Source organism: Aedes aegypti, chromosome 3, assembly GCF_002204515.2.
Source record: "Aedes aegypti strain LVP_AGWG chromosome 3, AaegL5.0 Primary Assembly, whole genome shotgun sequence".
NCBI classification, from domain to species: Eukaryota; Metazoa; Arthropoda; class Insecta; order Diptera; family Culicidae; genus Aedes; species Aedes aegypti.
This window is the reverse complement of record NC_035109.1, coordinates 59429985-59455567: the sequence shown is the minus strand read 5'-3', so window position 1 is coordinate 59455567 and position 25583 is coordinate 59429985. Positions and strand designations below refer to the sequence as shown.

Below are 25583 nucleotides of genomic sequence, written 5' to 3'. Positions count from 1 at the left end.
CACATTATGTCTCATTATTGTTATTCTGAAACTGGAAATGTAATTTGGGAAGCATTTTTCATAGGTGGTGAACAGTTGAGCAGGATTGTTCAATTACGTAGGTGGCACCTTATTTCGGGCTAATGAGAAAGGATGGTTTTGCATTGGCTGGTAAAAGCAAATTTGCTAATTTTATCTAGTACCAAGGGTCTTTTCTTAGCCCGCGGCTACAAAGCAAAGCCATGCTGAAGGTGTCCGGGTTCGATTCCCAGTCGTTCCAGAATCTTTTGTAATGGGAATTTTCTTGACTTCTCTGGGCATATAGTGTCATCGTACCTGCCTTACGATATTCGAATGCGAAAAAGGCAACTTTGGCAAAGGAAGCTCTCAGTTAATAACTGTGTAAGTGCACACTGAACACTAAGCTGAGAAGCAGGCTCTGTCCCAGTGTGGACGTAAATAAAAAAAGAAGATCTAGGAGGAGATCTTCCATCGAAAGTCGACTCTCAATACCGAACAGTGTATAAACAGAGAGAAGAAAGCTTATTCAGAAAGTAATATTTACGAGGAATAACATATCCTATAAATATTCACGTATTTGTGAAGTTTGTGAGACGATTGAAACAGGCGTATCACCTTAAATAAGAGCTAAATTAATAATACTTTTGAATCTGAGTGTTAACTTCAGATCACACTGTGCATATACAAATTCTGATAATGCACAAATTTCATCCATACACGCTGTGAACTAGACAATCGAAATTCATACATTTTGCCTGGTGGAACGATTATTGCAATATGAACGCTTTATATATCGTTTTAGTATCACCTCACATCAAGGCATACACCACGTGTCTAACTATCCCAAGGACCTTGGTTCGATTCCCGGTTGTCACGAAAACATTTTTTGTCTCCAAATTTTGAATTCATAAGGCTTAGCTATGAATTTCAACCCGATTTATCGTGGCAGATTTTCATAAGCGGTTCCTATGTATTTAGATAATCCATTTGTCTTCTCGTTCCTAGTTTTTGATTATGATTAATTGTTGGGTGCCTTTGATTTGACATAAATCTGTAAGTATTTTAGCACACAGCAAAAACAGGAAGAAGCAACCAAATCATGAGTATATTTGTTGTTTATAAAAGTTGTGTTAACCCCTCTACCGGCAGCTTCATTTTTTCACCAGAAAAAATATTCAAACAGCGATAACTTTTTTGTTTTTCGATATGTTTACAAATTCCTTCTATTTTGAGAGTCTGTGTCAATATTGATCATTGGTCATATGGTTTTGAAGATATTCAGAAGTTACTTGGGAGATCGACATTTCCTTTACAAAAATTCTTTGGGCGTCATTTTGTTTTAAGGCTAAGTAGCCCGTCAATCGTTTTGGCAACAATGATGACTTTTCAGCTTGCATTTTAAAGTGATAGAACTCAGTCTTGATAGCTTATATTGACTTGAAAAAGTATCACTGTACGCGCTTACATGCATAAAGTATACTGATACTTTTTCAGCTGTGTCAGTTCAAAACCAACTGATTTTCTTTGATTCGAAATCGTGAGATGAATTAGGAACAATCATCAACGACACGTACAAATTTCAATGACGGCCTACTTCGCCTTAAGTCAATTTATCAAAAAACTAAAATGTGGGCTATACAATGTCAGGTTATGAGGAGCTTCACTGAATAAATCATACAAATCGATTGAGTAGTCTTCAAGAAATCTGACTAAATGATGTTTTTTGAAGTTTTTAAAATCTTCATACGGCCAGATTGGTACCAGACACATAAATGTTCATTACTCCAAAACGGTTGCACCAATTTGCTTCATTTTTTCACAATAAACTTCCATTGAAGTATTGTTTTGAACAGCGAATGACCGAACATGACAAAAAAGACTGTAGCCTGAGATATTTGCGTAGATTAAAAAAAAGTCGGCCCCCAAGGAATTTCGGATCTAGATGACTTATGATCAATATCGACACAGATTCTCAAAATAGAAGAGTTTTTTGAGGGCTTTAGAAAAAATGATGCAAAAGCATCGAAAAACGAAAAAGTTATCGCTGTTTGAATATTGCTTCGTGGTCAAAAATGAAGTTGCCGGTAGAGGGGTTAATACTTTTTTTTCTATTTTTTGTGATTTTGGAGCTAAAAATCATTACCCATGACTTTCAATCCATTTTCTGGCTTTGGTCAAATTTTATTCTATCTTCTGTAAGCATAAACAAGGCTCATTATGAAAATTGGCTTTTGGATTCGAAGATAATTATTCAGAATCATTTTGAAAAATGTGCAAAGTTGTATTGGAATGATTTTAATATATTTTAACTGGACCATACAATCATCGCCAACAACTTATGCGCAGTTCTTGCACCATGTTCTTAATTCTGATCAAAAATCAAACCCGATAGCTACACTTCGGAAAATTAGGCCTCTTTTGTAACCGCTAATGAATCCGTTTCAAGGAGACCACAATCAAGCGATTGATTCAACAACGTATCAATGTGTACAACAAGGAAACAAATCTTGATAGGCCCATCCATAAGCCTAAGCCATCAAGCACTCAAAGTTCTAGCCTTACAAACGATTCAAAATTAGAAACGAGCTCTTCAGCTATCAAAGCAAACGAACCACAAAGTTCTTGACTTAGCCAGCCAGCGCACACATCCTATTAGTAAGATAGGCAGATAGGTACGAAGTGAAATCGTTCAACTCGACCGATGACGAAGCCTTCCTTCTAGAGTAATTATCAGCATCACTTACGATGCGATGGTCGCCGACCGATCGCTGGTTAAACCCAGATCCTAGCGCAATGTGCACTGTAAGGGTATACGGTCCGGGTTGTCTTATTCGGGCGATTCAAAATTCAAATTAGTTCGAAAATCCAGTCTCCCATATCTTCTTTACAATCCTTTCACATTGAAATACTATTCTGTGAAATTTTTCACCTTTTTCGGTGATGGTTCAAAGGTGGCCCAAAAACAACCCAGACAACCAGAAGTCGCATAAAAGTTCACGTAATAACTCGTTTATTCATACAAATTACATCAAACCCGCAAATCACGGTGGATTAAATCGTCAGATTGATGAGTTTCCTCGCAAAAAACGCTTATTTTTCTGAGTTCATTTGTTCATTTTGTTTCGTCCTGTACAATGTAAGTCGAATCAATCCATAGCAGCTGTCAAATCAAAATTTGATATCATAACTCGCATAAGATCGCTGGTTAGTTCGGTAGAAAATCTATACACTCGCATTGATTGCTATTATTCACCAAATATTATATGCTCGTATATCGCTTCCACTTTTGTACGTAGAAGGCTTTTACGCGACATCTTATAAGTAAAATTTTGCACATACAAAGCCACCAGGTGATTTCGTTATATATACAAAATTGTCACCTCATAGTGGAAACTCATTCTTCAAACCTTAATAAAGCAAGTTGTTGGTTATATCTTTATAGTTTACGAAACATTTTCATATTTCGTTTCCTCTTGTCATTTCAATGCTATATCGTTTCGTATCGACAAGAAAAAAAAATGCATATCGCATACCCTAAGTGCACAAGTTGGCCGGCATTCTGCTTGCAGCGGGGTTCCTCGCTTCTTCCATTCGAAATCAAATTTTTCGCGCTTCACGTTCGCTGACTTTGCTTGGCTTGAGCGCGCGCCGCTTCGGATTCGCAATGGCGAGTGACCTTGGTAGAGCATCCACAGCCACTACCGCTCTACGGTGTTGTGCCGCAACTATCGCTGTACCGTTTTGCGTTCAAGTTCATGACTCGCCACTACAACAACAAAGCTTGGCACTGCGCTGCTGGCGACGGCTGAAGTGATTCGGTTGAGAGCGAGAAACCCATCTCCCATCTGGAGCTGGAAAATTTATACTTTGCTTTGAGATGCGGCGTGAAACTGAGACAGCCGCAGTCGTCGATAGTCGATACGTAGGGGAAGATGGTTCAAAATGGAATATTTAGTGGAATACCTATAAGTAGATGAAAACCCGAATTTAGTACTATAACAAAAAATGGTTCAATGGTTGGTTCAAAATGCCAACTTAAGCTAGATAGGATATCATTATAATTCAATTATAGATGAATTTGACTGTGATGTTTCGGATTTGAACTACGATTATTTGGCTTTCTCAGTCGTTATGACGTTTTCAAATAGAATTTGAATTGTTTAACATTAAAAAGAAATACAATACTGGAAAATTAGTTTGTCCATCCCTATCTCCTTACAGGGATCTAGTAAGCCTTCTTGGCAAAACGCTTCGAACAACAATGAAACAGAATTTTGTTCCCCTCCTACTAATAAACTCGTTCGCAAGAAAAGACCAATATGAACAAAATTAGTCTCAAATGAGAGCTTGGTAGTATATTTGTCTAATCCATGCCGGAAATTCAAAATGTATATCAACCTTTTTGCTACCGATGCAATTAAGTCCAAAAAATGATCCGGCCCGTGGACTGATTATTACCTTTGCTTGCATCGCACAAAGGTTGTTTCTGATACATTTGCACCTGGTGAATGTGAATGTAGTGATTTGCAGAGTTTTTTCCACATTTTGATGAGTTGTGAACACATCAGTTTTTGCCGAAATGTCAGTGCATCAGTAAAAAACAATCTAGCTTGGAACCCGTGAACAGTGTGGACCTGTGTGTTTTTGCGTAGCAAAAAAACAGTGTGAATTTAACTAACCCGGCCTGATGGCCGGTCGAAGTGCACCTTCGGGTAAGCCTCCTGACGGTAAAAGATGCCCAGGATGGATGCTGAGTGAAGATGAACTGGGACAGACAATTGCACTACAGATGAAAGTTCGCACAACTGAAGGCTGCACAACCGCTACTGGATCAGAAACTGAACGGCATCTACCTGTAGACCCGTTTGTTATAGGTAATGCTGTTTTATTAGCTTTGGGTACTAACGACGCCAGAAAAGTACACGCCTCTAAGGAAGCCCGAGGTACCCGGTACGTACTGCGCACAAATTCCAGATCAATTTGTGAAAAATTGAAGCAAACTCGTGAGCTCCCGGATCACACGCCAGTGGAAATTATTGAGCACCCTTCCCTAAATGTCGTCCAAGGAGTACTCTACGATGTTGACACAGTCAACAAATCTTAGGAGTACATTTTTCAAAATCTGGAAAACCAAGGAGTGTGCGGTGTTCGCCGTATCAAAAAGCGAAGTGGAAATGGTTTAGTCAACACGCCACTGTTAGTACTAACAATCCGCGGTTCCGTTCTGCCTCAGTTCATTTATTTTGGGTTGTCACGCATCAAAATTCGCCAATACTACCCGACACCGATGCTCTGCTATCGATGTGCAAATTATGATCACTCGAAAAAGTACTGCGACGAGAAAAAATATCAGCTTATCTGCATGAACTGCTCTGGAGTTCATGACATTATCTAAGGAATTCCTTGACAATCACCTGTCTTTTGTAAAAACTGCAAAAATGACCATTCCCCAAGGTCCAAGGATTGCCCAGTTTATCGCGAAGAAGAGGCCATAATCCGCCTTAAAACGGACCGTGGATTGACATACGCTGAAGCAAGATCAGAATATCGAGATACTCACCGAGGTCCATCTTACTCTAACGTCACAAAATCCAGACTACACACAGAGGCCGATGAGAAAGACCGTACGATTGAGCTTCTCCGGAAAGAAATTGATGCGTTGAAGGAAATAGTTTCAGCACTAAAATCCCAACTAGCTAATAATATCCAACCACCTTCACAAATGTTAAGATCTTGCTCTGCATCAGACAACGAATCTATGGAAAGTGTTTCAATATCAAGCGAAGAACAAATGACAAACCGAGCAGCTGACAAAGTTGCTCGTGCAAAAGCTCCGAAGGCATTTCACATCGGTGTAGACAAAATTAACACCAGAAGTATGTCCAAATCCAACTACACCGCAATTGAAAACGAATCTGAAACAAACGACTCGGATCTGACCAGATCAAACAAAAGGAAGGGCAACGAAAGCAAAAAAGGTAGCCCACCCGACTCACCCGAAAGAAAGAAAGGGAACATTCCATTGGATTCGGACAAACTACGCAAACCAAAGAAAAGATAATGGAGCAGCAAACCAAAAATTCTGACCCAGCAATGAACTCGGACACGACTTTCGGCTACCTACAGAACGACAGAACCTACGACGACCGTAGCACGCAAACTGACCCTGAATATGGAACCCGAACTAACACCGTCGACAGCAGACAAAATTGTCACTCCAATTCACCATCGCTACAAAAATACCTGTACGAAAATCCGTTCTTCACTCGGATCAATCAACAATCTCCAAAACAGCAGACTTTGAATCCAAAAGGAACTATGATAACAGCGCCTGCCGCAGGCACATGGTGTGGTTGGGAGAGAAGAAAGTAACCTCCCCCCTCTCCGTAGTGGGAGTGAACACCTGGGGGGAAAAACAATCCTCCTGGGGTCAAGATGCAATTTAGAAATCTACCCCCGAATGTAACAAGCAACTCAGACTTGTACGATCAACTTTATCGCCAAATTCAAAGACCCAGTGTGAGCAGCAAAGTTAATGTAACAACAACAACTCAACTAGAACCCGAATCGCCATGCGCGAGGCCTACCACGTCAGCCCTGACCAGGGATGTTCCGGGTTTATCCGAAGAGCCTCTGGTGGCAGCTGGCGTGGGCAGCCTATTCTCACAGGCAAGTACCGCAAATTACTTTCGATCAAGTTCAGTTGCACTTCCGTCATACCCTCCTCCACCTCTCACAGTTCGCACTCGAGCACATCTCAGACGAATTTCAAATCAGCCTCACTTTACGGTAACACTAACCTCGCCAAGAACATCAACGACCATTGCGGAAAAATGGTACCAATCATCACACAAGCCGAACATCGAGACCTCGTACAACACAAGATTATCAGCAAAACAAAGCACCTAGGAAAGTAGCATCCAACCATATCATCATTTCGATTCGCCAAGTGCGAGGCCTTCCACGTCAGCCCTGACCAGGGATGTTCCGGGTCCTCCCGAAGAGCCTCTGGCGGCAGCTGACTTGGATTCCCGATCAAAAGCAGTCATTCCCGCACCGCTTTCTTCTTCGTTTTCAGTACATCAGCAAACACCACTATGCGAACCACCAAAACCTTCCGAGAATTCAATCAATTCCTCTGATGCATCTAGTGTTGCTTCGCTTACCGATGGGACACCGGTTATTAACAATGTATTCGCCATGCAATGAAACTTGAATGAATTACGTTCACACCGAGATGATTTGCAAATTCTTCTCACAAATTATCAACCATCAATCATATGCCTCCAGGAAACAAATGTAGAAGGATATCAAATCCCTACCAGTTACCTCCGAAGAAATTATCATCTTCTGCTTAGCTCATGCTCAAGTCATGGAAGGCAGGATGCAGGGATGGCAGTTGAAGATGGCATACCCTTTGAAAGGCTTCGATTTGATAGAAGTATTCAAGCAGTGGTAGTCAGAATATTCAAGCCCATGGAAATGACAGTAGCATCGGTATATCTATCGCCAAATGATAAAGATAGCAAATAATTCCAGCCTGGCATGTAAAAGAGGTAACAAAATCCTGGAGCTCGTGGTCAATCACGACATGGTTGTTCTGAACAACGGATCGCATACGTTGATTCAAGATCAGGAAAGACTCAGGCGTTGGACGCTTCAATATGCTCAGCATCTATCGCTCATAAGTTCACCTGGAAAACTATCCCAGATTGCCGGGGCAGCGACCACTTTCCAATTTTGATTGATGTTCCAACTAAATCCATTGATATAGAAGTTCAAATAAGATGGATATACGCTAAAGCAGATTGGCAACGGTATGAAGAATTAACAAGTAACTCTTTGTATCCAGGACAATCACTCACGGCAGAAGAATTTACTAATCGTATATTAGATGCTGCTAAAGTAAGTATACCAACGACGAGTGGTAAACTTGGAGCCAAATCTGTACCTTGGTGGAACACCTAAACCTTTCGTCAGAAATGTTTCTAGGCTGTGTCACTGGTGCATGCTTGTCCGTTGTCTAGTGTTAAGTTACAGTCTGTGCAGCTAAATGGCTGAAGACGGTGTCCGTGTCTCTTTTTAAAGAAAAAAATGTCTGCGAGCTTTACGCCGGCTCAGTAATGATGATCCCCGAAAAGCTGATGCCCTACTACAATTTCAAGCAGCACGCTCAATATGCCGCGATTTGATTAGGGAAGCGAAACAGATAAGTTGGGAAAACTTTGTACAATCAATAAACTCCAGCAGTTCTGGTAGTGAGATTTGGGCTAAAGTCAACCAGTTAAGGGGTAAACGGAAAAACAACTTAATTACTCTCAATCTACCCGATGGAATTACTAATGATCCAGATAAAGTAGCGGAGGCTTTCGCCGATGAGTACCAGAAAAAATCGTCTGATTCAAACTACACAGAGAAATTTCGCAAGGCTAAATTGGCTGAAAAAGCTGCTATCCCCAAATCTCAGCGTCCTCAAGATCATAAGCATTATAATCAAACATTTTCGATAGAGGAGCTATTATGGTCACTAGATCGGCGAGCGGGATCCTCAATTGGACAGGATAACGTTGTTTATCCACTGTTACAACGATTACCGTATGTGGCAAAGTTATCTCTACTCGAGCTCTATAATCAAGTGTGGGACAGTGGCTCTTTTCCAGAGGCATGGATAGAAGGCATCGTCATACCGATTCCCAAGTCCGATGGGGATCGAGGCAAAACCGGTGGTTACAGACCCATTTCATTACTTAGCTGCGTAGGAAAGGTCTTCGAGCGTATGATAAACCGGCGACTAATCACGGAAGTCGAAGAAACCGGAAGACTCGACTCGCGTCAGTACACCTTTCGACCATGGAAAGGAGCTGACTCGCATCTTGCGCAGTTGGAAGAATTGCTTCACATGGGGGAAAACGAACATGTTGAACTGGTATCACTCGACATCGCTAAAGCAGACGATACGACATGGCGGCTCGGAATTTTAAACACTCGGAAAAAAATGGAAAATAGGCGGTCGCATGCTAAATATCATCATTAGCTATCTCAGTAATAGGACATTTCGCGTAGCAGCAAACAGACGGACATCTAGTATTCGTGTAGCAGAGAATGGAGTACCGCAAGGATCCATCCTTTCAGTAACTCTGTTCTTAGTCGCGATGCAACCGATTTTCGCGAACATACCACAAGGTGTTCAAATTTTAGTCTGTGCTGATGATGTGATTCTGATGGCAAAGAGGCAAAATTTTGGTATACTGCGCCGAATGATTAGGAGTGCTGTGACTGCACTGATCAGCTGGACCACAAGTGTAGGTTTCTCCATAGAACCTTCAAAACTTCAACATCGAGGCTTTAGAACGCATATTATCTCCCACATATAACGAAATTATCCGTCAAGCTTCGGGGGCCTTCCGTACTAGCCCTGTTGTCTCTGTCGTTGCGGAAGCAAGCTGCCTACCGTTTCGTTTAATAATAATTCAGCGTCTAACCACCTTAGCCATCCGTCTTAGCTTAGCTTAGCTTAGACTGACTACACATATCAATGGTTGCTATTCCGTGATTGACCGAAGTCAGTGAAAATGCACAAAGAATCAACTAGAAGTTCGGCTGGGATTGGCCATAATCTTCTTCAGTGTGCATAATTCAGTGCCTCTATTTATACAGGGTCAATAACGGCGCTGGCCACGTCCTTGCAGTCAGGTGGGATTGGGGGAAGGAATGTTAGTGTGTAACCTTTGCTATTTGGAGACCATGTTTGCCTCTGCATCTCCACAAAGGTTACTGGGAAGGATGTTTGTTAATGGGGAGGATCGTTGGGTCAAAGGATTCACTTTGATAAGTGATTAGACCATGATAAATAGTTTTTTGTCAAATATAAATATGCTTTTATGAAAATATAATATTTTCATTTGATATGAACAATTTCTATGTAAAGGAAAATTATGCCGACACTTGAGGTGACGAACCATTCAAAGTTTGTTGAACAAATATCTAAATGTAACATTCCTACAGCTGTCAGGACGAAAGCATGTGTTATTATATTTTACTTATTTGAAAAGAAATAAAAACTCGATTGGCTGGAACATCATAGAACACTCTTATTCTTATGCCGACACTTACAGTGGCGAACCATCCAAAGCTTGTTGAATAAAGTGAACCTTTCGCAAGTCTACACTTGTAGTGTCGAACCATTCAAAGTTTTTTTTTATAATTACAAAAATAAAGATAAAAAGAAAGGGGTGTTTTGAAAACAAAAAAATGTTAAACATAAATAATTCATGCATTAGAGTTTATGTCGACACTCACAGTGACGAACCATTCATAGTTTGTTGAAAAATCATATTTACGTCCTACCGTTGTATCGATTAAATGTGCAGTCATACATATTTTATAGATTAGAAATAGTAGCATGAAACGAGCTCACCAATTGATCCGTCATCCTTGACTGAGCAGCAACAATCCACATTCAGCTTAACTCGTTTGCTCGGCTATATAAAAGCACTCAGAGAAAATAGGCGCACGACCCGAGAGGGAAAACAACTGACGACTGCTCGGGCTTTCTTGACGCACTGCCAAGGAGCAATCGTCAAGGTCGAAGATCAAACAGAACTAACCGATCGCGGAACTTTTTCACTTCACTCGACCGACGCTCGACATGTTTGATCCTGCCCTCGTCACCCGCTCCCGCAGGAGCAAGCGTCAAGGTCGGAAGATCAAACAGAACTCTCTCACCACCTTAGCCATTCGTCTTATGGAGAAAAACGACTTGTCGGAACGTCTTCCTGTTGTAAAACGTGCCTCTGAGTTATTTCTTGAAGCTACTGGCTTAACTATTCCCAAAATTAAACCCGTTATTAGACTGACGCTCACGATGAACCCACGATAATCTTAACAGATTCGGCCAGTTGTCTTGATGCCATTCGTGGAGGGAAATCAACTCATCCATGGATCCAGGTTGTGGAACATAATGCTCACAACAAGAGAATAACCTTCAGCTGGATTCCTGGACACGCAATTCCTGGGAATGTGGAAGCAGATAAATTAGCAAATGAAGGACGAAGCAAAATACCAATTGAAACAGCAATTCCGGCTCAAGATGTTATACGACACACGAAAAACCTCATTTGGTGTGCCTGGGAGAACGACTGGAGACGGTCATCAGCACATCTACGTCAAATAAAACCAAGTGTAGCCGAGTTTTTCGACAGAAATAATGCATCTGAACAGCGGATTCTAACAAGATTACGAATTGGGCATACTCGTTTGACACACTCGTATCTGTTAGAAAAGAAACGTGTCAACCGGTCTGTAGATTCTGTGGCACACATCTCACCGTTCATCATATCCTCGTTGACTGTATTGGATTCATCACAGCTAGAAGAAATTGTGGAATCGTCGGTACTTTTCCAGAAATTCTCGCCAACAATGACAAGAAGGAGAGGGCGGTGATCAAATTCATCAAAAAAAAATGATTTGTACAAAAGTATTTAGTTTTTAAGTTTCGCAAATCCCGACACGAATGCCAAAAGAATGGTAAAGTGTCGCTAATAAATAATAATAATTATAAAACTACAAAGCTTTCATTTGAGACTAATTTTGTTCATATTGGTCTATTCTTGCGAACGCACCAACCATTTATATCGAAAAAGAGCCAAAAAGGTTGGGCAGGCCTGATCTACGGCAATTCATGCTGGAAGGTATAGTGTAAGATATTTTAGGGCAGAGAGCTTGCTTTTGTTTAGCAAAATGCGTATGTATCAGGCATAAGAAATCGTTCAAATATTGCGTAACGCAATCAGGGGAGGGAACGGGGTTTTCCATAATGTTAAGGTTCATACAAATATTCAAAATTCTCCATACAAAAGCAGTTACGTAGGAGAGAGTATAAAAATGTCAAATTTTACGTTACGTAATAATTAAATGACCCCTAAGGGAAGGTTCCCTAAGTCGTGCAATAATGCTGGAAAAATGGAAGCGTAGGGAATCTGTTGTTTGTCCGTCTCTCGTTCTAGCGATGGCTTTGAACGAATACAGTTTATGTAAGGATGGTCAAGCCTGGGACACGGTTATATGAAAAATTTTGATTCTCGCTCCAGTCCACCTTTTGGATTGCAATTAGGCCCCAAAACAACTGTGTAAAATTTCAGCTCGATCGGAGAAACTATATTTTAGCGCCAGCCGTTCAAAGTTTGTATGGGATTTACTATGAGAAAACTTACTTTTGCAAAGAAAAATCGCCAGAGGTCGTCCATTGTCCTCTATAAAACTTCTGAGCACAGATCTCTATAGATATTTCTACGATGAACAACATTGCCTAAGACCGCAAAGCAATCCGATGCATGTGAAAAAAAAGTATTAAGCATAGACTATTCGATAATTTTGCCCGATTTTGTTATTATTGTTATTCCTTTACGTGTTAATCAACGTCGCCTTGCCAATAGGTTTTAATTGAATAACTTTTTTCACAAGTGTCGAATTGCTTCGCGGTCTTCGGCAATGTTATTTATCGTAGAAATACCTATCGAGGTCTGTGCTCAGATTTTTTATAGAGGACAATGGGCGACCTCTGGCGATTTTTCTTTGCAAAAGTAAGTTTTCCCATAGTAAATCCCATACAAATTTTGAACGGCTGGCGCTAAAATATAGTTTCTCCGATCGAGCTGAAATTTTGCACAGTTGTTATGGGGCCCAATTGCAATCCAAAAAGTGGACTGGAGCGAGAATCAAAATTTTGTCCAACACTAATGGCCAGTTAAGAGTGGAAGATAGGAACAAATGAGAGATACAATTGCGAAGTACGAAGAAAGGAACGGGCTCGGGATTGAACCCATGCATTGACAGTTGAATAGAAGCTTATTCATCTAAAATACTGCTTATACAGCCTCTATTCAGCTGAATAAGCTATTATTCAATTACCAATGTTACCTAATTCATCGTTCATAATTGTCAATCTGTACATTAATATCATTATTAACATCAGTCTAGCCTACAGCTTTATCACGTTTTTTTCGAATTGTAAGTGCCATTGGGTAATATGATATGAAGATATGATTACATTTACATAGTTTGGTGATATCGATTAAACAACGATTAATTAAATATGGGCGGTCTTTAAGCTTCGCATAGCTGCCCAAAAAGCTCTAAATAAGCTTCAGGCTGAATAAAATCACCCGAATAAGATGTTTAAAAGCTTAACAATCGAGTGTATTGGTCATGCACAGCTTTTATTCAAACAATGTCTGTTTAAAATTAGTTGTAGAAGCGTTTGAACAGAATCAAACTGTTAAATTATCACTTACACAACGTAACAAAAAACATTTTTGCATGTCTCATAGACCAAATTACGTGTCTATAGTACAATAGGAATTGCTGAGTCTATCACCGTGCTCAGAAATTTTCCAACACGTCACAATTTTGAGCTCTCCAAAGCTTCATAAAACACTGGTTTTATTGATGTTTACATGAAATTTAAACAATGATCTACCAAGCTTTTCAGTGATACAATCCACCCAGCATGCAAAATAGGACTCAACTTTCATTTCTAATGTAAAATGGTTTCAATTAATCTATCAAATTAAGATAAAATCATCTACTTGAGATTAAATTGCCTTTTTCAAGATGTTGCAGTCTAAGATTCAGTGTTTCTTTTATATGGCAAAATACAATACTTTTCTAAATCAACTTCTTTTGGGCATCGTAAGTATTCTGAACTTTTTTGATAAGTATTGTTTATCACATGAAGTTTTAACTTTGTGGCAAACTAAGCAAATAAATTGTCATTCAAGCAGGAAAACTTGCATACAAGTTGGCTAAAATCGTCAAATTGAGCATTTCCATTAGCCAATATCTCAAAAACTGGACGTGCTACGATATTTTTGAAAACGGCATTGGGAAAATAGTAACATTTAGTAAAAAGTGGTATTTTGGAGCTTGAGACAAGAAAGTGTACGTCAAGTGTTATTATTGCGTGCCATTTTGCACAATGTATGAAAATATTGAACACATTTGTCACATTCGACATATTTGTCAAATTTCAAGTACCGTGGATACTCATCATATACTAAACACTTTCGTTCAACCTACTGTAATCTGTGAGTTTGTTCTAGAAAAAAAAAATATAAACCTAGTTGTTTTGACCGCATAACAGTCACATTGAGATTACACATGAAAGACTATTCTAGTCAATTTAAATATTTCCTACACGATAAGTACTATAAATATTATTAATTTCAATAACATGTTAGCCCTTACCCGATGAGTGCATTTTTGACCAGTTTGCCCTATAAGTGTTTATGCAGTAGTTTTCCGGTTTTGCGCAACGTAAGCAGGGCTCAGACGCTAATGCTGTGTGGAGACAATCTCAATACTTCATCGAACGTATACGCCATACACTGTACGGGCATCTTATAGTTGTATACAGAACAAGGAAAGAATGAACCAGCCCACCTCTCGGGTCGATCACAAACAAGAGGGTTGCGAACTTGTTCTTGTCGTAAGTTCTGACAGAGAATATTTGTTTACGATCCGGAGAGGGAAAAAAAATTGCCCACCACCCGTCGAACAGCTGCCCAGTAATTGCAGAGATGATCTTGGGAATGAATTATTAACAATGGGCATGAGCGCCACAAGGTTGTAATTTCTTATCCATTAGGGCTTCGACCTTTCACCATTCGAATGATGCATGGTGGTAATCACCCTGGCAATTTCTCAGTTCAGCTCTATAAATAACTGAATCACTGTGCATTAATTCATCGCAAGCTCGTTCCATGAAAAAAAGCTCAGAAAATTTCCGCTAGTTTTTCCCCGTCTCACGACATCCTTGTAAGGCACAATCGCACATTAGCTGAAATTGATTATGTAAATCACCTGAAGGGCGCGCTTGCAGGCAAGTTGTTACACATTATTAAATTCCGAAAACCGACCGGCTCTAGTATGGAGCTGTAAGCTTCCTGAATGAGTCGTCGTACCTCTCGGGGCAGCAGTCAGTGTAGTGCACTGAAGGATGACCAGTCGGTGTCAGGCTTATGGCAGGCAGGTCTGTTTTCATGGAACGTAGAAAAGCCCAAGTGCGGAAACCAGCGTCACGTCGTGAGTCATTTAACTCTAATCGTGTGGCTCGGTGAAGTGTTCATCGGTGTGATTGATTCATTCTGAATGCTTGTTATTTTCGTTCTGGTCTGATTCGTTCTATTTTGCAACAAGCGGTTTGCACTGTGTGTACTTAGTGTAAACAACTGTAAGGTTAAATGTGAAAAGGACATTACTGCTTATAATTAGTTCTTACACAAATCACATGCTTCGGTTGGTGTTAAGATACTTGGTGGAATGGCATTTGATTGAAGGGTTATTTGTTGAATAGTTAGAAATAGTTGGATGAACTAGGAGATAAAGTGGCCCCAAAACAGGTAACTGCATTTCGTTCGATCATTTTTTGGATTCGAGTACCCAATCAACGGGGAATTTGTTATATGCAGTTGGACAAATACTGCCTAGCTTCTCTTCTTCTTCTGGGCATTATGTCTCAACTGGGAGCCTGCTTCTTAGCGTACTGTTCTTATGAGCACTTTCACAGTAATTAATTGAGATCTTTTTTCGCTAAAATGGATGATACTCTATGCCCAAGGAAGTCAAGAAAAATTCCATTACGAAAAGATCCTGGATCGACTGGAAATTGAAACCAGACACCTTCAACATGGCTTTTCATTGTAGTCGCGGACTCTAACCACTCGGCTAAAGAAGGCCCCAAATACTGTGGGTAAATGGTAAAACGAAAAACAGCTAATTTCTTGAAAAAAAAACTTTTTATGTGTTTGTAAAAAAATTGTATTCAGCTATATAAATAATTGATGACAACCGCAAGCATGTCAAAAAACTGATATCGAATCGAATCGAATCGAAAACTATATGAGAATTCATGTCTAATTTTGCATGTTTATGACGTGCTGGAAAATGTCTGAGAGCTGCGTTGATCAACAAGCCCATATTAACTGGAGACAAGTAATTTGACCTTTTGGACACGCCAATATGTTAATTTAGCTACAGTGTGAAATTGTTTTGGGAAGTGACTACACTAAACATTTATTTACGTTGTACAAAACTGATTGCAGAGTTTCTTCATGGTAATCTCCAGAGAAATCTCTATAAGAGTCGCTACTGAGGCATCCAAAGAAGTCATAAGAGATGTTTCAAAATAAGCATTAATACACGGATAAAAATCTGATCCCCACACCATGATTTACAAATCATGAAGTTCATAAATTGGTTAGGTCATAATATCAGTATCACAAATCATGGTTCCTGGAGTCATAATCATGATTCCTCATAAGCGTAACATCCAGTGTGAAAACACCATGCGGCACACTTTGCTTCATCTTATTCGTATCGATCATTCTTAATTCAAGATGACGAAGCGGTTGAGTCGTAGAGTACGTGGCTTACAATCGGAAGGTTCTTGGCTCGAATCTCAATGTATGCTATTTTTACCTTTTTTTATATTTTGTCGATCATAAACGGATGTGCGACTCAGCATTTTTGGTATTTGAATCATGATTCCGAGCAATCAGCTACAAAAACCTAACGTGTGTGTTGCGTTACGGCAATCTGACTCATGATATCATGAGTCCAAATCATGGTGTATTTTCATAAGACGAAAACACGCTGGAATCATGATATCATGAGCCATAATCTTGTTTTTGGATTCTGATTTCTACCCGTGTAGCTTTTCACATCACATAAGTCTTCACAGATGTCTCCAGATGAATTTTCACAACTGTCTTATAAATGTTTCCAGAGGTGTTTACAGATGTATTTACAAAAGTATTGGAAATTTTCATAATATTCTGCTTAATTATACATATAATCTCCCATAGAAATCTCTACAGAAGTCACAAAAACCTTCTATAATTTTCGCAATCAAGATGACTTTCGTTACTGGTAAGGGAATGGTGATGGGACTGGTGTAGTTGTTAGAATTTATTCCTCAGGACCTGAAATCGAATCGCATCCCCAAGATTGTCATGTAACAGTGACTAATTCCTTCGGGAAATGGGGGAAATGCAGCCTTAGGTCTCGAGATGAACTAGCTCAGGGTTAAAAATCTCAATTATAAAAATAAAACAGTGGTTAGAGAAATTTACAACAGCTCAAAATAAAACAAAAATAGATACTAAGGGACTGCCAATAAATCTTGTGGTCATTCATAGATGGATCTTTTTTCCTTCTCGTGTTGTTTCGTCCACATACACATTTTCAACCGTGGTCTTTAGCCAGATGCCCTTCTTCACCCTTAAATGCCCGACCAGAGGATTCAAGCAGTGTAGTAGGTTTTGCTACTCAGTAAACTCGTTTTTCAAACAAAATATGTTATAATTCTGGCTGATTAGTAGTTAAAATAACTAAAATTATAACACAATTTTCTCCACACTACTCAAAATTGAAACAAAGTATGTTATAAATGAAACAAAAATATCACTCATTATGATTCAAATCAAACAATAATATAACTTATTTTGTTATTTTCAATAGCAGAATAATCATTTTATTAAGTTTGGGGGCCTTCCTTAGCCGAGTGGTTAGAGTCCGCGGCTGCAAAGCAATGTCATGCTGAAGGTGTCTGGGTTCGATTCCCTGTCGGCCCAGGAACTTTTCATAATGGAAATTTCCTTGACTTCCCTGGGCATAGAGTATCATCGTACCTGCCACACGATATACGAATGCGAAGACGGTAACTTTGGCAAAGAAAGCTCTCAGTTAATAACTGTGGAAGTGCTCATAAGAACACTAAGCTGGGAAGCCGGCTCTTCCAAGTGAGGACGTTAATACCAAGAAGAAGAAGAAATTTGTTATTATCCTTTCATGCATAAAAACACACATGTAAAAGCTATTACTTTTAGATTTTTTATAACGTATTGTATTATTTTTTCAAATGAAACAAATTTGAAACAGCCATTGTTATTATAATCGATTTTGTTATAATTTCCTCCATCAACTGAAAGTGCTTCTAATAAAAATGAAACAAAATTTGTTATTTGTAACAAATATTGATATAATTGTGATACAGTTTTGTTATAATCCACTGGTCGGGTCACCACGTCGCGCAGTTATCCAGTTTTGAGAAACCATTTTTAGCTATTATAATTGTTTTGAAACATGGTTTTAGGTTGAAGACTCTATTTTGAGCATAGTCACAATTTTTCGGGTCTCATAAAGCATACATATTTTGGCTCTCAACTGTTTCAAAAAACTGTCGTTTAGGTTAACTTGGGCAAGCAAAATCTTGTTCAGTCAATTCCTTAATCTTAAAAGCGCCCTTGAGCAATATATCTCCGCGGGGAGTGGCGGGGAGCGATTTGTAGGATGTATAGCTCTTCTTTAATTGCCGACCTGAAAACATGTTCTGAAACCCAAATTCACACAGGTTTTAGTAAAAACTAAATAGTTGAGGTTTGAAGCAATTTAAAATTTTTAGACACGCGTCTGAACATGTAGAAAAATATTTTTCTTTTACATTTTCGTATGTATTTTTAACTATCTGATATAGTATGAGAAATTTGACTTTGTTTTTCAACTTCAAGTTTGTAAAATGGGTTCTTGCCAGATGTTTGAAAATGTTGACCATTGTGCATCGTTTATGGACAACCAATAATTGTTAAATGTTTGCAGATTTGCATCAAAAGGTTCTCAACAGAACCACTAGGAATTACCAAATCACCATAAGTTGATGACATCCATTGTCGATGTGAATAATTTTCATTACTCTCAAAAGTACAACACATTACATTCAAAATCTGTACAGAATAAAAATATTTCATAATACCTACATCAATTATGCGCCTAATCAGTCGTTTCTATGTATTACCTGTAAGAAGTAAAATAATTAGGTATTAATATTATGTAACAGCAAAACAAGTTTCAAGATCATATCTCTAATCATTTAAGGTAGCTCTGGTATTACTTTTTCAATACAGTTTGAGGAGTCAAAGCTTATATCTAGAATTAGAGGTTATTGAGAAAAATGGTCAAATTCTTCAACTATAATCTGATCGACAAACGATAAACCAGAAGACACGAAGGAAGCGGTTTATAATTGTCTTGGCAAGACCTACGGAGAGTGGAGAAATTTTTTATAGTGCATGTCAATGCTCAGGTCGGAAGAGAGGACTTTTTAATTGATGACAACGGCATAAGATTAGTAACTTTCACCGCAACACCTACATTGCACGGCAAGACATCCAAAAGCACACTTGTATGCACCAAAATGGCGTGCTCCGCAACCAAATTGTCCACGTTTTAGTGGACGGCCGGCATTTTAAAGATTGCATTGACTTGAGGACCTTCAGAGGTTCAAACATCGACTCTCATCACTATCTCGTTATCAGCGAGATTCGCGCACGGTTGTCTACCGCGGCGACCACAAGAACACAGCGACCATTGCGTTTCAATATCCAACGCTTATCAACTGAAGGCAAGCCTGACGAGAATCGCCGCAATCTTGATGAGAGGATAAGTGGAACCAATGTAGACGACAACCTCAACAATCTGTGGGACTCAATTCAGTATCCACTGAGCGGCGATCGAAGCAGCGCGAGAGGTGTTAGATACTACTCAGAGACGACATAGGAACTGATGGTTTGATGAGAAGTTGCCAGAAGTCGGATATTAGTGTCTGGTACCCGACAGAATAGAACGCGATACAAGGGAGCGACAGCAGCCGAGAAAAGAATTCACCGCAGAAAGAAAAAGCAGTATTTTGAGAAAATGAAAACATGAAACAAAATGATATGCGAAGATTCTACGAAAATGTCAATGGCTTGCGAAGAAAAACAGCGCCGTTTCCCGTCATGTGCAATGGTCGTAAAGGTGACTAGATGACAGCAAAACCATAGTGGGTGCCTGGTGGAAAGAGCACTTTGAGTATTTGTTGAACGTAAAGAACAACAACGCGTCTGAGAACAGATTAACCATCAACTAGGATGAGCAAGCTGTGGAGCCCCGATGCTAAATGAGGTTAAAATGACAATCAAAGGGTTGAAGAACAGTAAGGCTGCTGGAAAAGACGAGCTCTCGGCCAAACTTTTCAAGCAAGGTAGCGAGCAGCTGCTTAGCTTAGCTTAGCTTAGCTTAGCTTAGACTGACTACACATATCAATGGTTGCTATTCCGTGATTGACCGAGGTCAGTGAAAATGCACAAAGAATCAACTAGAAGATCGGCTGGGATTGGCCAAAATCTTCTTCAGTGTGCATAATTCAGTGCCTCTATTTATACATGGTCAATAACGGCGCTGGCCACGTCCTTGCAGTCAGGTGGGATTGGGGGAAGGAATGTTAGTGTGTAACCTTTGCTATTTGGAGACCGTGTTTGCCTCTGCATCTCCACAAAGGTTACTGGGAGGGATGTTTGTTAATGGGGAGGATCGTTGGGTCACAGGATTCACTTTGATAAGCGATTAGACCATGATAAATAATTATTTGTGAGCTATAAATATGCTTATATGTAAATATAAAATTTTCTATTTGGTGTGAACAATGTCTATGTAGAGAAAAATTATGCCGACACTTGAGGTGACGAACTTATCAAAGTTTGTTGAATAAAGTGAACCTTTCGCAAGTCTACACTCGTAGTGTCGAACCATTCAAAGTTTTTTTTTAATTACAAAAATAAAAGTAAAAGGAAAAAGGAGTTTTGAGTAAAAAAAAATTGACGTAAATAATTTATGAATCAGAGTTTATGTCGACACTCACAGTGACGAACATTTCATAGTTTGTTGAAAAATTATTAAAGGTGCAATCATACATATTTTATAGATTAGATATAGTAGCATGAAACGAGCTCACCAATTGATCCGTCATCCTTGAGCAGCATCAATCCATTTTCAGCTTCACTCGTTTGCTCGGCTATATAAAAACACACAGACCCGAGAGGGAAAACAACTGACGACTGCTCGGGCTTTCTTGACGCACTGCCAAGGAGCAAGCGTCAACGTCGAAAGATCAAAAAGAACTTATCGAACGCGGCACTTTTTCACTTTACTCGACCGATGCGCGACATGTTTGATCCTGCCCTCATCGCCGGCCCCCGCAGGAGCAAGCATCAAGGTCGAAGGATCAAACACAACTAAGCGATCACGCCACTTTTTCACTTTCACTCGACCGACGCGCGACATGTTTGATCCTGTCCTCATCGCCGGCCCCCGCAGGAGCAAGCGTCAAGGTCGAAGGATCAAACACAACTAAGCGATCACGCCACTTTTTCACTTTCACTCGACCGACGCGCGACATGTTTGATCCTGCCCTCATCGCCGGCCCCCGCAGGAGCAAGCGTCAAGGTCGAAGGATCAAACACAACTAAATGATCACGCCACTTTTTCACTTTCACTCGACCGACGCGCGACATGTTTGATCATGCCCTCATCGCCGGCCCCCGCAGGAGCAAGCGTCAAGGTCGAAGGATCAAACACAACTAAGCGATCACACCACTTTTTCACTTTCACTCGACCGACGCGCGACATGTTTGATCCTGCCCTCATCGCCGGCCCCTCAAGCAAGGTAGCGAGCAGCTGCATAGAATAATTCACCATATACTTCTAAGGATATGATGTAAGCGACAATCCGTTTTTGAGTTTTATTTAAGACTGAAAGCCATAACCTCAAACAGAAAGTCAATGATTTCAATGCATCATACGATTCAGTGAAGAGAAATGAGTAATGACAGATAATGATAGAACACGGGTTTCCGACGAATCTGATTAGACTGATTCGTGCAACGTTAGATGGATCGAAATAGAGAGTGCGTGTTGCGGATAAGATTTCGACCTCCTTCGAACATCCAATCTTAGATGGATTGAAGCAAGAAGGTGTGCTTTCGAAACTTTCATTCAATATTGCCCTCGAAGGAGCTATTAGGAGAGCAGGCTTGCAAATAAGCGGTACCATCGTCACACGGTCGCATATGCTCCTCGGTTTTGCGGACTACATCGATATAGTCGGAATCGATCGTCGAGTCATGGAAGAATATGATCGCCGGTGAACAGCGTGGTTACAATCGTAATGTTGCAAGTGAAGTGTTGCTGGGTGGTGAACGATTTGAAGTAGTGGAATATTTGTTTTTCCTTGGTACTCTAGTGACGTACGATAATGATGTTTACCCGCGAGGTAAAAAGGCGTCTTATAGCTGCGGATAGGGCTTTTAAGGGCTCTGAAACCAGCTGAGGTCCCGTAGTCTACAAACGAAGATAAAATTCGCGCCATAAAGGGCACTGATCCTTCCGGTTGCTCGAATCGTGGACGTTAAGGCCGCACGGGACGTCATTTTTTGAATTCATCCATTTGAAGATGTAAATCTCAAGTACCACTCCATATATCGATGTGAAAAATTTATCATATTATTCTATATATGTAGTGCACAACCCATAAAATTTTCATCTTCATCGGTTCACTAAAACTCGAGATTTGAGAGTGAGACAAAACGTAGCGAAAATAAAAGAGGTCGACCGGAAAGCTTTCGGGGATTTGAGTGTAAGGTGCAGCGAACAATACTCGGCATGAAACATAAATTGTACCGCAAAACGGGGTAACTTTGATAGTTTTTTCGAAGAAAACTTGAATATTTATGCATGCTGTTCCCAATAATTATAATTTATATTTTTAAAACAAGTACTGGCATCCTTGCTATCGATTGCAGTCGATAGATTGCCATAAGATTTATTTTGAATGGATATATAATTTTTCATATAATCGAAAGTTGGTTTTCTGTTTTGGGGTAACTTTGATAATGGAGCATAATTCAAACAAAATGGAATGAATAACGGACATTTGTAGGGCATTGCATACCTCTAGGCGTTTAACGTTATATGAAAATTTCTGACTTAGATTACAAAAATGGTCCCAGTTTGTGAAAATGCTTTTCGCTAAGAGATTTGAGACCGTATTCAAGTTCTATGATAACTAGGCTGTCAAAGATAAGTGGCCAACTATTCAAAACTACATCAAATAGTGATCGTAGAACAGATTGTTTGTAAGCGTTTCAAAAATGCTAAAATTGTGTCAATTTTCAATATTCGTATAAAAAGCCTCAAATGTTCTTGATTCAAATGAAAACCGCTTTTACATGAAGTGTCATACTAATATTCTTTAGTTTTGCATTCGTTTTGCTTAACTGATTAACAGAAGTTATGATATTTCGTTTAGCATGTGGTGGGTTACGCACTATCAAAGTTACCCGCATTATCAAAGATACCCCGTTTTACGGTACCTTAAATATAAAGAATGTGGGAATTATCAAGCTCATAAAACACGGTAGGCTGCGTGGGGCTAGTCACGTGGTACGAATGCCGAAAAACTGAAAACAAAAATAATATTCAGTAGAGAATCCGGACGAGGCCGTCGACTACGCGTCAAATCTGATAATTCGCCGATACCGATAATCTCTCACAGTGCACAGCCCTACAAACCTCTCTAATTGGAATAAATTCAGATTAAGGAATACACTGCATCATCAAATTGCTTTAAAATGTCTAAGTCTTTAGTTTGCACCAAAGAGTTCTTATGTAACAATATCGGCAATCTTTCGCGTTATAGTCAAATACTTTGTTATGTCAGCACAATATACAACTTTGATTCCAGTTCCATTTCGCCGTAGATGTTCAACACGTGTGTACCTGGCAAAAGATATGCAACATCTTAAAATTGATAAGCGTCGAGAGCTCTGAACTTGTTTTACGACAATTCATTTTCCAGAAATCATTCAGAGTTGCTTATGAATTCCTGAGCACGATTACCACATCGTCATATCCAGAAGTTGAAAGATTTTTGCTCTGAAAATCGTTACTCATGCTTAGTACCGATTCAAAAAATTGCATATGAATACATTATGGATTGCCAATAGACGAACCCGTAATTGAATATGTCTGCTAAAACAAATCGTCAGAAGAAACATACACCCATCAAAGTGCCCTGTCGAAAGTCATGTTTAGCCCACACCTATACCGTGCAATTTCAATATCATCCTCACTGCACTTAACTCACGGTCATCGGTGAACATGACCATCGCAAACCCGAAGCAAACGGCACAATGAGCACAGGTGCTGCTGTGTCTCGATGTAAAACTTTTCGGCTTGCATCAGCCAAAACGTGCCACTGTTCATGACGTTTGCTCAAAATAGTGATTTGCGACCGAGATCCGAAGCCGGAGTGCTGATTACCGCAAATCCGAATGATGACGGTGAACGCTCTCGAGTGATTAACTAAACTTACGCGAAACGAGCAATCGAGGGCATAGAGATTGTTGTTGTTTGGTGTTTCCTACATAGAGGTGGCTGATACAGGACTGGTGGCGTCGAAGCGTCAAAAAAAAAACCCAAGAGACCTCATGGATGAAAAAAGAAACCGAACTGTAACCAAAACGAGAGAAGATACTAGGAAATACTTCCAGAGGCTATTTCTATGAATTTCTTTGAGAATGACTTTTCATCAAGTATTAATCTTTGTATGTTTTATGGTTTTCTGCAGAAATTTCAGTAGATTGTGATTCAGCTGTTTTTCCAAAGTTTTCTTAAGATTGTTTCAAAGATTTCTTCAGAAGTTGATCCAGTATTTTCTATGAGTGTCCTATGGAATGGTTTTATCATATTTAAAGAATCGTCCATTACCCACGTGATATTTTTTTCTGGATTTTTACGGCTTTAGGATCCTATTTGGTAAAAAGAGTTTTAAGAGACCTTCTATTGAAATACTCCTATTAAAATACTGACCAAGTTTGTAATAGAAACCTGCTACCAGCCCTGCTCATAGGAAGGCAGCCGGTCAATTTGTTTCAAATCACTCGTTAGGAGGGCGACTTGGGCTTTTCTCTCGGAAAAGGCAGAACGGGCGTGTTCTAATTGGTACGAATTTCGCTTTCCAATTGCTGTTAATTGACCAATGCACGTCACGAATGCACAATCTCAAGCCGACTTCGGGACTAGGTTGCTGTCAGCGGACGCCTTACTGCTAATTAGGCCTTTGTGTCATTTGGGGGATGCACGCGACCCCTTTGAATGTGGGTGGAAACGAGGAAGTTCGCGGGACGTAAGAATGAAACTGAAATTACTCAGCACTAATCGGAATCGGAATCGGACGTAATCGGGAGCGGCATTTGAGAAATTTTGCGCGCAATTCAAGCGGCGGAGGATGTCCGCATGTTTCCTAAGGTGGAATTCGGTTTAATTGCTGAGTAATTTTGGTGCGATAAACGTCAATTGAGGGTATAGATTCTTAGAATTTAAGGGAGAAATGTCGGAATCATTGACGGAAGCGGGAAATTGCTTGTTCAAGCTGTTCTATTTCATTGAGTGATTTGTACTGCCTGAGTAATTGCTCATGTAATTATGGTTCTCTTCTTCTTCTCCATCTTCTTCATATTTTTCTGCTTCTTCTTCTTCTTTTTCTTGTCATTACTTCCTCGCTGGCACAAAGCCTGCTTCTGAGCGTAGTTTTCAGTGGGCACTTCCACAGTTATTAACTGAGAGCTATTTTTGAGACTATTCATTTCGATGCCAAACACGAACAACAGATATGTCAGAAAATTGGGCCAACTACAAATCAATCATCGACT

At 39.8% G+C, this 25583-nt stretch overlaps 1 protein-coding gene across 4 annotated transcripts in view; it reads right to left on the bottom strand.

Moving 5' to 3' along the window:
• LOC5566573 (ABC transporter G family member 20) overlaps positions 1-25583 on the bottom strand; it is a 161860-nt gene that overhangs the window by 77851 nt on the left and 58426 nt on the right. The gene's annotated exons all lie outside the window — the stretch shown is intronic.